Source organism: Ostrinia furnacalis, unplaced genomic scaffold, assembly GCF_004193835.3.
Source record: "Ostrinia furnacalis isolate ACB-3 unplaced genomic scaffold, ASM419383v2 OfSCF1226, whole genome shotgun sequence".
Lineage (NCBI taxonomy): Eukaryota > Metazoa > Arthropoda > Insecta > Lepidoptera > Crambidae > Ostrinia > Ostrinia furnacalis.
This window is the reverse complement of record NW_021131465.1, coordinates 32,345-46,182: the sequence shown is the minus strand read 5'-3', so window position 1 is coordinate 46,182 and position 13,838 is coordinate 32,345. Positions and strand designations below refer to the sequence as shown.

Below are 13,838 nucleotides of genomic sequence, written 5' to 3'. Positions count from 1 at the left end.
TAGTTTTTCTGAATTAAATTAAAAGCCAGGCATGGGCTTGTTAAGTAACCAACAATTTACGTATCCAACTTCAAAAACAGAAAAACTGACAATATAAATTCGATTATGTTCCCAGATTTCAAGAAGACAAGGAAAACACTTTCCGTTTCTCCTTACAGCATTCACTTTGAAGATTTATTCCTTTGACGTAAGTTATCCTGCNTCCCAAAATTTTGTGGCCCCGTAACTGCCAGTGTTGCCAGGTAATCAAGATAAAAATAGTCAAATGTCATTAGTTTGACCTATTTGCAAGAGGCGTCATCCAAATTTTGGACCAAAAGTCGTTATTTCCATTTTTTACATGTTTTGACCAAATCTTTCAAAGTATGGCAACACTGGAAAATGTTGTTTTTCCAAACGATACTCCTTAGCAAACTACGTAATCGCTCTATGCAACTCGACTTTCCCAAATGTTGCCAACTCCCCAAAAAATGCATTTGAAAAATCAGAAATCTGAATCTTTTTACAAAATGACCGCTCGCTCGGTCGCCATCTTGATTTTCTGAATTTTCGGATTTTTCCCATAATCTGGGTCGTTTAACCGACCAAAGCCCATTTTTGATGTTTTCTGCCATATCTCCTTCTGTCCGTCCTTAACTTTAAAGACACCCATGTCGAAAAAAAATACTTTTCCCCGTAGCTGCCAGTGTTGCCAGGTGATCGAGATGAAAATGGTCAAATATCATTTGCACGACTTTTTTGCAGGAGGCGTCATCCAAATTTTTGACCGGAAGTCGTTATTTCCACTTTCGACATTTTTGGACCAAATCTCCCAAGGCATGGCAACACTGGAGAAATTTCTTCACCCAAGCGATACCTCTTGACAAGACACACAAATGCCTTATACAACTCGTCTTTCCCAAATGTTGCCAACTACTCGAAAAATGTCACCTTTCAGTTTTAATTTCACTTTACAAAATTCGACAACCGTCATTCAGGACTGATTTTTCGCAGGCAACCCTATACCACCGTGTTCATAATGAAATAATCTTTATTTTCATTTAAATTTGATTAAATTATCAGACCGGTGCAAAATGATCTATCAATTTACCTGTTTATACCTGGCAACCCGAGAGTTATGACTGGAAAAGAATAGGCAACCTACCGTTTGCATATTCTATGGGCTTCATACTTTCGATTGGTATGGAGTTTGTTTAATATAGGTCTACCAGAATCTCATGGCAAACAAAAATATTGGTGTGTGTGTTTTTCATATGGCAATTGTCTATGGTTTAATTGTCACCTGTCAAAGAAAATTATGAAATCTGTCAGTCGCTGCAAAAATTTTGTAATCTCTTCTTACCTATTTGTTATTTTTGTGAAAAAGTCGAAAAAGCTCAAGCAAGTCATATTGTTTTCAATATGAATTGTAAAATAAGGCATAATTCAAAGTCAATCTTTGATTCTAAAGCGCGTCGTCGAGTTGACAGTAAGTTGGACTGAAATGTTTTGATACATTTAGTTTATTACCCAACTGCATCAGAAGGAGGGTTATGTTTTTTTTTATATTATTCTTACCTAATAGCTGCTTTATCGGGGTTTTCAGGTATATCTCACAAGTTGGTGCAGAGGAATGGTCAAAAATGTTATGACCATGTAAAAAAAAAATTGAAAAAGATTTCATCAAGCAAAATTGAATAATGGAATAGTTTCCAATTTTTTTCTTTTAAAAATAAATATAAGTAAAACTAATAAATAATTGTGAAAGAATCATGAAAATATCTCTACAAATAAATAAGTTACAGGGCCCTAAAGTTGCGCATAACTATTCACGCCATTTTGATCGTTGTATTCACGACAGTCATTCGGAGTACAAACAGTAAATCACCCCTGATCCAGTGCTGTTGACAGATCCATTTTTTTTAATCTAGCAGTTTTTAATTTTTCAGCTAGAATGCAAGTGGAGGAGTTCTTAGAATCGTTTTCTAGTTCTGAATGAAGTGATAAGTTAAAAGTATGATGCATAATAAAATTAGTTACTTAAAGTAATATACGATTTATTTATTTTTCAAGACATTTTCCTATGTTAAAAACTCGATGTATAACAACATTCTTCATACACATACCTACCTAAAATGTATATTCGTACTTCATGTTCATTAATATTAAAGTCATAAAAGTAAAAAATTAAACAGTATCAAGATCTTTTATTCCAATTTCCCCAGTATTGCTCTCAACAAAGTTTATTTTCCCTATTTGCCATGAGATTCTGGTACACCTATAGTCAAACCGATGAAATATTTAAAAAAAAATCTATTTTTAATGATTAATTAATCATATCCTGGACTGAAATTTATTAGGCAACCCTTAAGCAATATAATTATTGACATGTTAAATTGAATATAAAATATGTTTCATCAAATAAGCATCTCGGTGAAGGTCGCTGTATAGCGGGATCTTATACTAACTGGAGATAATCTAATAAAAAAAATATGACCTGAAAGCTACATTTATCAGGATTATAAAAATATAACATTGTATGGTACTTTTTTCGCAAAAAGTAGGTGAAAAAAATTTTTTCTTCAGGACACAGCGGACGAATTTTATTGCGCATTGGAAAAAAAAATTATTATATCCATGAATTCATACTATTTGGTTCATAAGCAAGCAAGGATAATTATTTTAGAATTTATTTAGAGTTGCTGGCACATCAATCTACCATAATTTGTATTTTTTCGTCAATTGATTTTGAGCTGTATGTGTGAGACATAAGGTTGAAAATAGCTTAAATACATTTCAATATTGAAAATATTATAAGAAGAAAGCTTAAGAAGAACTTTAATTTGTCTAAACGTCTTAATGATTATTATTATTTTAATTAACACTTTTATTTCTACACACTATTGTACCAGTGATTTTACGGAAAGGTAAGTATGAGGAAAATGAGGTTTCACAATCATAGTACGGGAGATAATTTTAGCACAAAGGTTAAAGGCTGTGACCTTTTTAGTTGTTTTTTTTTCAGACAGCACCAGCTTCTGCACTACTTCTTGCACTTACATCTCACCATTTCCAGGCAAGCCTCGGCAGCTACGGGCAAACCGGTCCATGTAGGCTCCATCTTGCTATCGGCTCTGGTCCACCCCCAACCAGTCAGGTAAAGGGAAGACTGAGTCGGTTACTTGCAACTAATCCTATACGCGAACCCCTTGGATTGATCTAATAAGTAAGTGGATAGATCTTGAACAAGGGACGACTAGAAAAGAGGACCAAAATCTCTGGTTAACTGACAGCTCAAAGATGCAGTAGCGGCGTAGGGGGGGGGGGGAGCGCCCCGGGTGCCCAGCATCAGAGGGTGACACATGTCGCACAGATTAGTACTCACTGGCGCATCTGCATAGCAAGTCTGCGGTCTATGTCATTGTTCAATCTTGGAATCGGTAGGTAACCCCAAAATCGTGGGGGNCGTTAAGGCATTCATTGACTGGACTAATGATAAGTTTTGTAGAGCAATAAACATCTGCTAAACACGGAACTATTAATTATCATTAATCTATACTCTAGTTAAAAAGTAACTTTGTTTGTAGTTATTTAGTGCCATTTTTCTGTGATGCGGATTTCAGCACTGGGTCTGGTCCGCATGGAGGACTTACCACACTTCATTATTGTCCAGGACTACATTTTATTAATTTACGCGGGCTACACGCATGCGGAACGCGGATTGGCTGCGGGTACACAATATGAAATCTTTGTCCTGCGTGCAACCAGCAGCGTGATTTTATCGCAGACCATATCCGCACGCTCCCCGAAATCCGCATCACAGAAAAAAGGCACTAAATCTAAATAAAAAATTTGGGGGTCTAGTCTTTCATCTCTTTTGACGTCGCACTCAGTTCTGTCGATGGTCAAGATACTGCTCTTGGGAGTCAATTCAAAATTAACTTTAAATATGTCTGCATAAGACTCACTTGAACAAGACAGCGCCAGGTCCCCGGAACCATTCCACAGTTGGATGAAAGCAATCCAATCACAGCACTTCTTTATCTAACGACACGCGCACATAACCTGAAACAATTGAAAGCGTTATCAGTACATGTATTTAAGCTAAGAATACACTAACTGGCTGGTGATAAAAAAAACCGTCAAGAACAGAAAAACAAAGTTTATAAGCATTTTAGGCATTAGCTTTGGTTGGGCTAAGTAAAAAAAAAATTAGAGGCTAAACGAATAATTTGATGGATAGTCATACGAAAGGGACATAGCTCAAGCTAAAAATCTCAGTTCAGAAACGGCGCCATAGACAACCAGTATCAATGACAGGTAGTCGGTCTTATTTTCCATTTGGAATATTGCAGGACTTTCCTATTAGAAGGTTTAGATAGCAAGTACTCATAGCGAAACGGAGTTATTGTTAACGACTTCAACAAAAGGAGGAGATTCTCATCATAGTATGATGTTTTAACATGAAAATAACTTTGAAGATAATACGAGCATTATTAAATAATAAACTATAGCACTTCAATCATGCCTTTAGTACTTAAGTGGAAGTGAGACTTCATCATTACATTACATCACGTAACTTGGTTTGTGTTCTACACGGTGTAAGTGGTGTAGGAAGTGTTCTACATTTCCAACTAGCTACGTGTTTGTATTTGTATAATTAGTCAGTTTAAACTTGTACAATGGATTAGGAACTAGCTGTGTTATAGATAATTTACTACACAGTGTTCTATTTCGATGCAAGAATGTACAGTTGACCCTAAGAACAAAAGGGTGCAATGCAAAAAGCATTATCAACATTAGCAACCAAGGCAAACTAAGATTATTTCGCCAGCTGGCATGAAAACCTACATCTCAGTAGAAGTAAGAACAATAGAAAGGCATGCTAATTTAATTATACTGCGGGTTCGCACATACATACCTAATTTAATTAATTAATTTTAATACGAACTGATTTCTTAGAACGAGAGTAAAAATAAAGACTGGTAGACATAAGCCTTGAAGCTGTAGGCAAGTAGAAGAGGCAAATAACTCACAGCTATCTAATAATCTTAATTTAATTTTAATAACGTCAAAGATCTGTGAAATTCCATACCAAAACACCGGTTAATATTATTGTCACATTTTGGTGCAACTGGGGCTAAAGGTGGAACTTATACAGTCATCATCATCATCTCAGCCATAGGACGTCCACTGCTGAACATAGGCCTCCACCAATGCTTTCCATGATACAGTAGGCATCATAAGCACAAACTAGGCTTTGGCTATCAATAATGGGCTACGTTTTTCGTGTCGTGTCGCGAGTGCCTCCATCATGCTTTATTAAGGGCCAGTCAACCTAAAAATAGTAAAANTTGTTTTTAACCCTCGGTAACATTTGTCATGGAATGACCCTTTAGCTGTTAGACCAAATGAACACATTCATTCCAGTTCAATTCCAAATAGTTAATAGACAATAACTTCGTTCCGCCAGTCACATTGGCATTCAATGACAAACATTAGCGCAATTACGACCCACTACAATCCAGTTGTAAGCGGGCTTAAGCGTTCCACCAACACGCTGGGACAACTGTCGTTGGTGTTGCCTGAATACTAATTGGTTTATCGGATAGCACCGACATACACTTTGAATGCATGAACTTGTAAGTATTATTGTTTGAAAACAAGAAATCAGGTCCATGAATTGTTCAATTTGCTTAAATTGCCTTTGGTGGTCGGTCTTTGGTACGAAACTTAGTGTGAGTTTTGGAAATTAATTGGAAGACTGATATTGTTTAAGTTTAGTTCAACCTAAAGGTGGTAGAGGAGAAAATAAACTAACAATTACACTAACTTTTCTAATCGTATTAAGAGCTATGGCTGCTTTTATGCAAAATGCTGAATGCTTATTATTTGACGAACAGGGTTTTTGTGTCTCTCAGTAACTCTTATTTTATAGTTTGACAACAGATGGATCACCAGGTTGTGTTGTGATCTCAGTTGTTTACACCACACTATAAAAGAAAAAGATTTCTTATGTCCAACCTCAATCCTCTGATGATGGTCAAACCAGTATTCATACCTACTAATCAGCAAGTGAGACTGTGGTTATATTAAAATATTCGTTTTAATAGTATTAGCAGTCAAATTAGATTATGATAGCTACAAACGACTGAAACGTTGTGATGAGGCTTCCACGACACAATATTTGTACGTACAAGGAAAAATATTCCTTGCACACAACGTTTAGGGAGAATGTGTAAATTTTAATAATAATAACGACTGATATCGATTAAAATGACTAATACAGACCAATTGTAATGATGTCATTTGCGTGTCAACGTTTGAAGTAAATCGAGGGGGAAATATGGAATTGGACAAGGTCATGCAGGGGATTTTGCATCGTATTGCTAATATTACACTCAATAATAACAAACTGGATTTCATCGATGACAGTTTTTCAGAATTAAATTCAAAGCCAGGCATGGGCTTGTTAAGTAACTACAACAATTTACGTAACACAACTTGAAAAACAGTAAAAATTGACAATATAAATTCCATTATGTTCTCAGATTGTAAGAAGACAAGGAAAACACTTTCCGTTTCTCCTTACAGCATCCACTTTGAAGATTTATTCCTTTGACGTAATAGGTAACTGCCAGCACTTAAGACTGTACATTTTCGTTATAAAATAGGGCTTATTACAACCATGTTAAGCTAGCTTTTAGCATCGTCATTTTCATTGTAAAAAATGTTCTACAAGCTCTTATTCGGATAACTAGCTCATTTAATGTGTTAACTAGCTCAATGAGGTTGGATATTAGATTGCGGGAAAATCTGAAAATTAATATCAATTACCGTAACATCAAGTTTAATAATGATGAGGTTACGAGCCAATTTGAATATTAATCCTAATAATATGTTAGGCTGGTTTTAGTGTCACGCGGACCGTCCGGTGCGGACCCGCTCCGCACGGCCAATCTGTATGAACTTCTAGGGAGCGTTTTAGAGTAATGCGGTCCGGAGGAACCGCTCCGCTACCTAGCAGTTCATACAGATCGGCTGTGCGGAGCGATCCGCACTGACAGTCCGCGTGACACTAGGGCTTACCTGAGTCAGTGCCTAAAGCATGGGTTTCAGACGTCAAAAGTGAGCAAGATTTCTTTTGGATTTATATGCTCTGTTACGTCATATGTCAATGTCAACCCTTCCGTACCGCTCCCATACCTCAATCACTGACTCAGATAAACGTCCAATAAACTAGACCAATAACTTTGAACACAGAAAATATTAAAGTATTCAACATAAGACCAGCATGGATGTAGTTCTTTAGGTACTTTAAATTAATTTGAATTGTTAATTAAGCCCGCCTAACACACAATTAGCGCAATGCAATTAGTTTTGCAGACAGACGAAACCATATAAACGTATCTTTATAAAAACGTAAATTAATGTCATTTTACGGGTCACGGCATACATAAACTTGTATTTATACACAAGCGAATACCTTTGTTTGGGTAATAAATGTTTGTAAAACCCGTACTTATTTAAAAATTAATTCACTCTAGAGTTGAAGTTGAGACTAAAAATGAGATTTCAAATACGTCAATGAGAGGAAGCCGTTTTGTGATGAAAGGCAAAAGAGGATACATGTCGTAAATTGGTATAATTAGAAAAAAAATGTAAATTATTTTATATATTGCTAATAAAGGTCCATGAACTTTGAATTTGAAATGTACAAAGGAGATTGATACTGAGCAAATCAAATACAATGGCCGGACATTGGCAGCGTCATAAAAGTGAACAGCCGTCTCGTCCATTGATAAATTCATAGAAACATATTATCGTCAAATGCAACGGTATTTGTCAAACGATATTTGTCTGATATTTGCGAGACATGATAAGTTTTGTAGAACAATAAACATCTGCTAAACACGCAACTATTCATTAATCTGTACTCTCGTTCAAAAGTAACTTTGTAATTATTTAGTGCCATTTTTCTGTGATGCGGATTTCAGCACTGGATCTGGTCCGCATGAGGATTGACCACCCTTCATTATTGTCCAGGACCACATTTTATTAATTTATGCGGGCAACACGCATGCGGAACGCAAATTGGCTGCGGGCACGAGAAATCTTTGTCCTGCGTGCAACCAGCAGCGTGATTTTACACGCACGCGGACCAGAACCACACGCGTCCCGAAATCCGCATCACAGAAAAAAGGCACTTAATTTAAATAAAAAATTTGGGGGGTCTAGTCTATCATCTCTTTTGACGGCACACTCGGTTCTGTCGATGGTCAAGAAACTGCTTTTGGAAGTCAATTCAAAATTAACTTTAAACATGTCTGCATAAGACTCACTTGAACAAGACAGCGCCAGGTCCCCGGAACCATTCCACAGTTGGATGAAAGCAATCCAATCACAGCACTTCTTTATCTAACGACACGCGCACGAAACCTGAAACAATTGAAAGCGTTATCAGTACATGTATATTAAGCTAAGAATACACTAACTGGCTGGTGATAGAACAAAAAAAAATCCGTCGAAACAAGAAAAACAAAGTTTATTAGCATTTTAAGCACTGCAGCCAGCTTTGGTTCGGGTAAGTAGAAAATATTTGGAGAATAAACGAATAATTTGGTGGACAGTCTACGAAAGGACATAGTTCAAGCTAAAAATCTCAGTTCAGAAACGGCGCCATAGACAACCAGTATCAATGACAGGTTGTCGGTCTTATTTTCCATTTCGAATATTGCAGGACTCATTCATAGCGAAACGGAGTTATTGTTAACCGACTTCAACAAAAGGAGGAGATTCTCATCAAGTAATCAAGTATGATATTTTAACATGAAAATAACTTTGAAGATAATACGAGCATTATCCCAACTAATCCCAACTATCCCAACTAATATTATAAATGCGAAAGTAACTCTGTCTGTCTGTCTGTCTGTTACGCTTTCCCGCTTAAACCTCGCAACCGATTTTGATGAAATTTGGCATAGAGATAGTTTGAGTCCCGGGAAAGAACATAGGATAGTTTTTATCCCGGTTTTTGAAACAGGGACGCGCGCGATAAAGTTTTTCTGTGACAGACAAAATTCCACGCGGGCGAAGCCGCGGACGGAAAGCTAGTTAAATAATAAACTGTAGGGTATTTAAATTTCAATTAACACCCATTTGGAACTTCAATGATGCCTTTAGTACTCAAGTGGAAGTGAGACTTCATCATTACATTACATCACGTAACTTGGTTTGTGTTCTACACGGTGTGAGTGGTGTAGGAAGTGTTCTGCATGTTCCAACTAGCTACATGTTTGTATTTGTATAATTAGTCAGTTTAAACTTGTACAATGGATCAGGAACTAGCTATGTTATAGCTAGTTTACTACATGACATATTATTTTATTTCGATGTAAGAATGTACAGACTGTACATTCTTACAACTGTACAGTACAGTTGACCCTAAAATAAAAGGGTGGAATGCAAAAAGCATTATCAACATTAGCAACCAAGGTCAAACTAAGAATATTTCGCCAGCTGGCATGAAAACCTACATCTCAGTAGAAGTAAGAACAATAGAAAGGCATGCTAATTATAATGCGGGTTCGCACATACATACCTAATTTAATTAATTAATATTAATACGAACTGATTTCTTAGAACGAGAGTAAAAATAAAGACTGGTAGACATAAGCCTTGAAGCTGTAGGCAAGTAGAAGTGGCAAATAACTCACAGCTATCTAATAATCTTAATTTAATTTTAATAACGTCAAAGATCTGTTAAATTCCATACAAAAACACCGGTTATTGTTATTGTCACAGTTTGGTGCAACTGGGGCTAAAGGTGGAACTTATACAGTCATCATCATCATCATCATCATCATCATCATCATCATCTCAGCCATAGGCCTCCACCAATGCTTTCCATGTTCCATGAAATTATACAGTAGGCATCATAAGCACAAACTAGGCTTTGGCTATCAATAATGGGCTACGTTTTTCGTGTCGTGTCGCGAGTGCCTCCATCATGCTTTATTAAGGGCCAGTCAACCTAAAAATAGTAAAATTCCCACGTTACACTTCGCGTCGACGACCTTTTTTCCTTCGCCAGTGAATATTTTAAACTGGGGCCAGCATGTATATTGAAGACGATATTTTTAACGGTCCCAGTTTGGAAACTGAGTTTAGAAGATAATCTAACAAATAGATAAACAGTGATATGATAGGTTTCACTCAACAATTCACTGAAAATTTCACCGGCTCTCATTAAACGCTTATACGATTCACTGAATTGTTAAATTGAATCCGAATGTAGGATGCCGTATCTAAACGGACAGGCTTTTCAATTATAAGGGCAATAACGGAGCTTAAATCATAATACAGCCTATTTGAGTGTTAATTCTCGTTTATAATATTATTCTATGATTATAAATACCCTTACCCACGCATTACCTACAGATTTCAATTTGAATCAGAAATTCAGAATTCAAACATCCCGAAATGCCTTTCAATGAAGCTTGAGCAAAGTTATTAAAATCTGAATCGATTTTCTGATTTCTCATTTCAAAGCCAGTCGAGCAACCCACATCACAAAATCCAATCTACTCCATTGGAGTATTACAGAATACTGTAAAATAACTCAAAGACACTTATTTCCAAACATCAGACACGTGTATGACGATCCAATTATAGACCACCGTATAAATCTAATTCGAGATTACTGAACTATCTCTACAAATCGTTGAAATAGCTTCTTGTTACGAGCACGACACGCATTGGGAATAAGAAATCGTTTCCTGTCTGAGTCATACATAAATCTAAAGAATAAGTACACAGTTTCACCCACCGGTTAAGTTTGAGTAAATACATTGATTGAGGCAATCACTTAATGTCTCGGAACGAATGGCACACGCACATGTTTTTCAAAAACGGCATCACTGTTGTTCACGGTATTTTCACGCACATCGCGAGTTTTCCGTGTGCGTTGATCGCCCCCTCTGAATCAGCACTGATCTATGATCGGTGTAATCTGCCGGCGCAAAAGCATGCGAGGCTTCCGTCCGTAACGTACACCCGCGGAGGTTCAAGTAAAAGGGTTTAGCGGCGAAATATTTATTATTATTTAATTAATTTTGAACTTTCGCGTTGCATAATTGATATTGAATTAATTTTTACAAGTTTTAACACTTAACGCGATACGCGGATAGCTAATATTGAAATACAATAGATACAAAAATTATTAACGGACAGGAACGATGAAGAAATAGACTAAATTTCTAATGGTTTCACACGGAAACAGATTATGTAGGTACCTACCTACTATAGGAACCGCTCAGGAAGGACAATTAGATACATTTTTTTGGAAATAAAATGTATGCTAAACTGTCAGTAATTCCATTAACTAGACTAGGGAATCGAAGTAGGTTGCAATGTTGGCCAATGGGTTCCGAAAGTCATCAATATTAGTCTTTAGGACGTTTCGTAATTACTTTTATAGACAGAACTTACGCACTTTCAGTGGGGGTAAAGGTTAATTAGGTAAAACGAACTTTATATGAACACGAATACACGAAAAATTACGATAAAGCACGTGACTAATAAATGACGAACACGATCATTAGACCAATATGTAGGTACCTAGTACGGATAACGGACTACGGCAGGTCAAAGTGAACTCTGTCACATCTTATTGTGATAGGCGCATTTGCAACAGAAAATGTACCAACCGGGCGTCGGTAAATAAATAACCAATGTCACTGGACCAAAATCGCTAATCGCCCGTCAAGCGGGCGGCATTCTTTCGGACTGTTGCCATCCGTCGCAGGCGCACCGTCGCGCATGACAAACGAGACCCAGCGGGTGCTTCGATCAAAGCCAAATAGGTATACTTTTACATTATTCGCTCTCTTTACATGTTTATTTTCTAGATTAGAAAGGCAGGATTACCCTTTTGTACGGGATTTTAAGATAGATAGTAATGTTATGGGACATGTGATAGGTTCTATATTTGCTTTAGAATAATCCAGTAAATGCTTGATAATATTATAGGATTTGCAAATTTGGGTTACCCTAGTTTTATACCCGTTTTCACCATCAATCCCTATTTTTTAAGTGACTCCTATGGTAACACATAATAGGTATTTTGTTTGCATAGGGGTCACTTAAAAATTAGGGATTGATGGTGAAAACGGGCATTAGTCTATTATAAAATTCAAAATGCTAACTAATATACAAAACATTATTTCTCTGATTGTTGCAGTTTCTTCTATCAATAAAACATCAACGTTTTTAAGCTTCTGAAATGGGATTTATAATGTCATATTATAAATATGACACAATTTAGCCTACATTATGACTTTGAAATTGTTATCATGCTTGTCCTTGTGTGATAAAACTAATTATGTATGTATAACATTACATTGTAGGATAGTTTGGTCATACCTACTCATCACATGATAACATTGTGGCATGTGTATAGCTAGCTACTGCTGTTACTGATCAATTTGGAATTTAATTTAGTGACGGAATGTACAGATACTGTTTATGGTTATTGTAAATTTAATTTCCCTGTAGTGTATTTTCTATTTAACAAGAATGTTGTTAATAATCCTCAAATCAAAGCAATTTGAAGGCATAAAGAAGTAGGTAATTTCTTGAAGTGTCAGACGAATATTTACTTAGTAAACATTTTTTAAATAGTGGTCTCTGTCAAAAAATCTTGTTTGATTATTAGGAATAAAAGTACCTAGATAATGATTTCTTAAAATATACACACTTGCAATTGCTATGAACTGGTTTTATGTATTATTGAAATTCATGTTTTATCTACAAGATTAACCTTCTTTAGGGGTTTGTGAGGCATGGCAACGGATTTGTTTAGTATCAGTATAGTGTGCAATTTGCAAAGTAATGTTCAGAATGAATAAATTATGTGATCATCAAGCGTCAAATTGTGAGATGTGCATTATTTTGTTCATTATGTTCTAGAATGTTCAATGTGATTCTGAAAATGAATTTACATTCGAAACCAACCTAAATAGTATTCGTAGCTGTAACACTACTGACCTATTATTATCACAAAGTTTAGCATTCAAGATATAAACAGTTCTTGATAATAAATAAAAAAATTTATTCATAAAAAACCCAAGATATTAGAAATCTGTAAATAATACTGTCCCAGTTAACTGAGAGCAATGAGTATCATTAGGACATTAACATTCCACTTTACTAAGATGTAATTGGAAAATCTTGTATTTATGAATCATCCGCGGGAAGGCGGCAACTCTAACTTACAAAACTGGTTACAAACTGAAGGGAGCTAACGCGGCAAGGTTAGGTGCTCATAACGCCGTGCTGCCGACGCACATTCCACAGATATTTAGCTGCATTTATTCGTTATCAGAAGACTCACAGATGTCACAATCTGCAGGAAAGGCGGTGCCGAACTGGCGATAGCAGTATTCATTCGTCGCAAGCTTGGGCGATGGCGGTCAACTAACGGCCGACTGATGACGTTTATACCAAAGCAACAATAATAACCTCGGACTGTCCACTCCACTTCAACGTAAATTAATTTCTCCGTGAAAAATGTTATCACCAAAAGAATAAACTCACCACATGACAACATTAAATTGAATAATTTTCTACATTCACTCTCAACAACACAAAACACTCCACCACATCCACGATTGACACACGACAGGAGGACACTAGCGCCACGAGTTTAATTTGGTTTAATTTGTGAAACTACAGTAACGTGAAGTTGCTTCAATCAGTTGTACCAACATGAGGACAAAAAAAACACGTTCGGATTAGCACTCTGACCAATCGAAATAACGTTACTTAATGAATAGTAGCGTTATTTTGACTTATCTACA

At 36.3% G+C, this 13,838-nt stretch overlaps 1 protein-coding gene across 4 annotated transcripts in view; it reads right to left on the bottom strand.

Annotated features, from left to right (window-relative positions):
- Positions 1–13,684, bottom strand: part of Arf51F (ADP-ribosylation factor 6) — a 38,002-nt gene extending 24,318 nt beyond the window's left edge. Inside the window, exons 1-2 of one of the 4 annotated variants that reach the window (XM_028303303.1) lie at positions 13,576–13,684; positions 3,948–4,044 (exon numbers count right to left, since the gene is read on the bottom strand). The gene's annotated coding sequence lies outside the window, so the exon portion shown is untranslated. The other 3 variants (XM_028303305.1, XM_028303304.1, XM_028303306.1) reach the window with 3 other exon arrangements.
- Between the last annotated feature and the right edge of the window lie 154 nt (positions 13,685–13,838).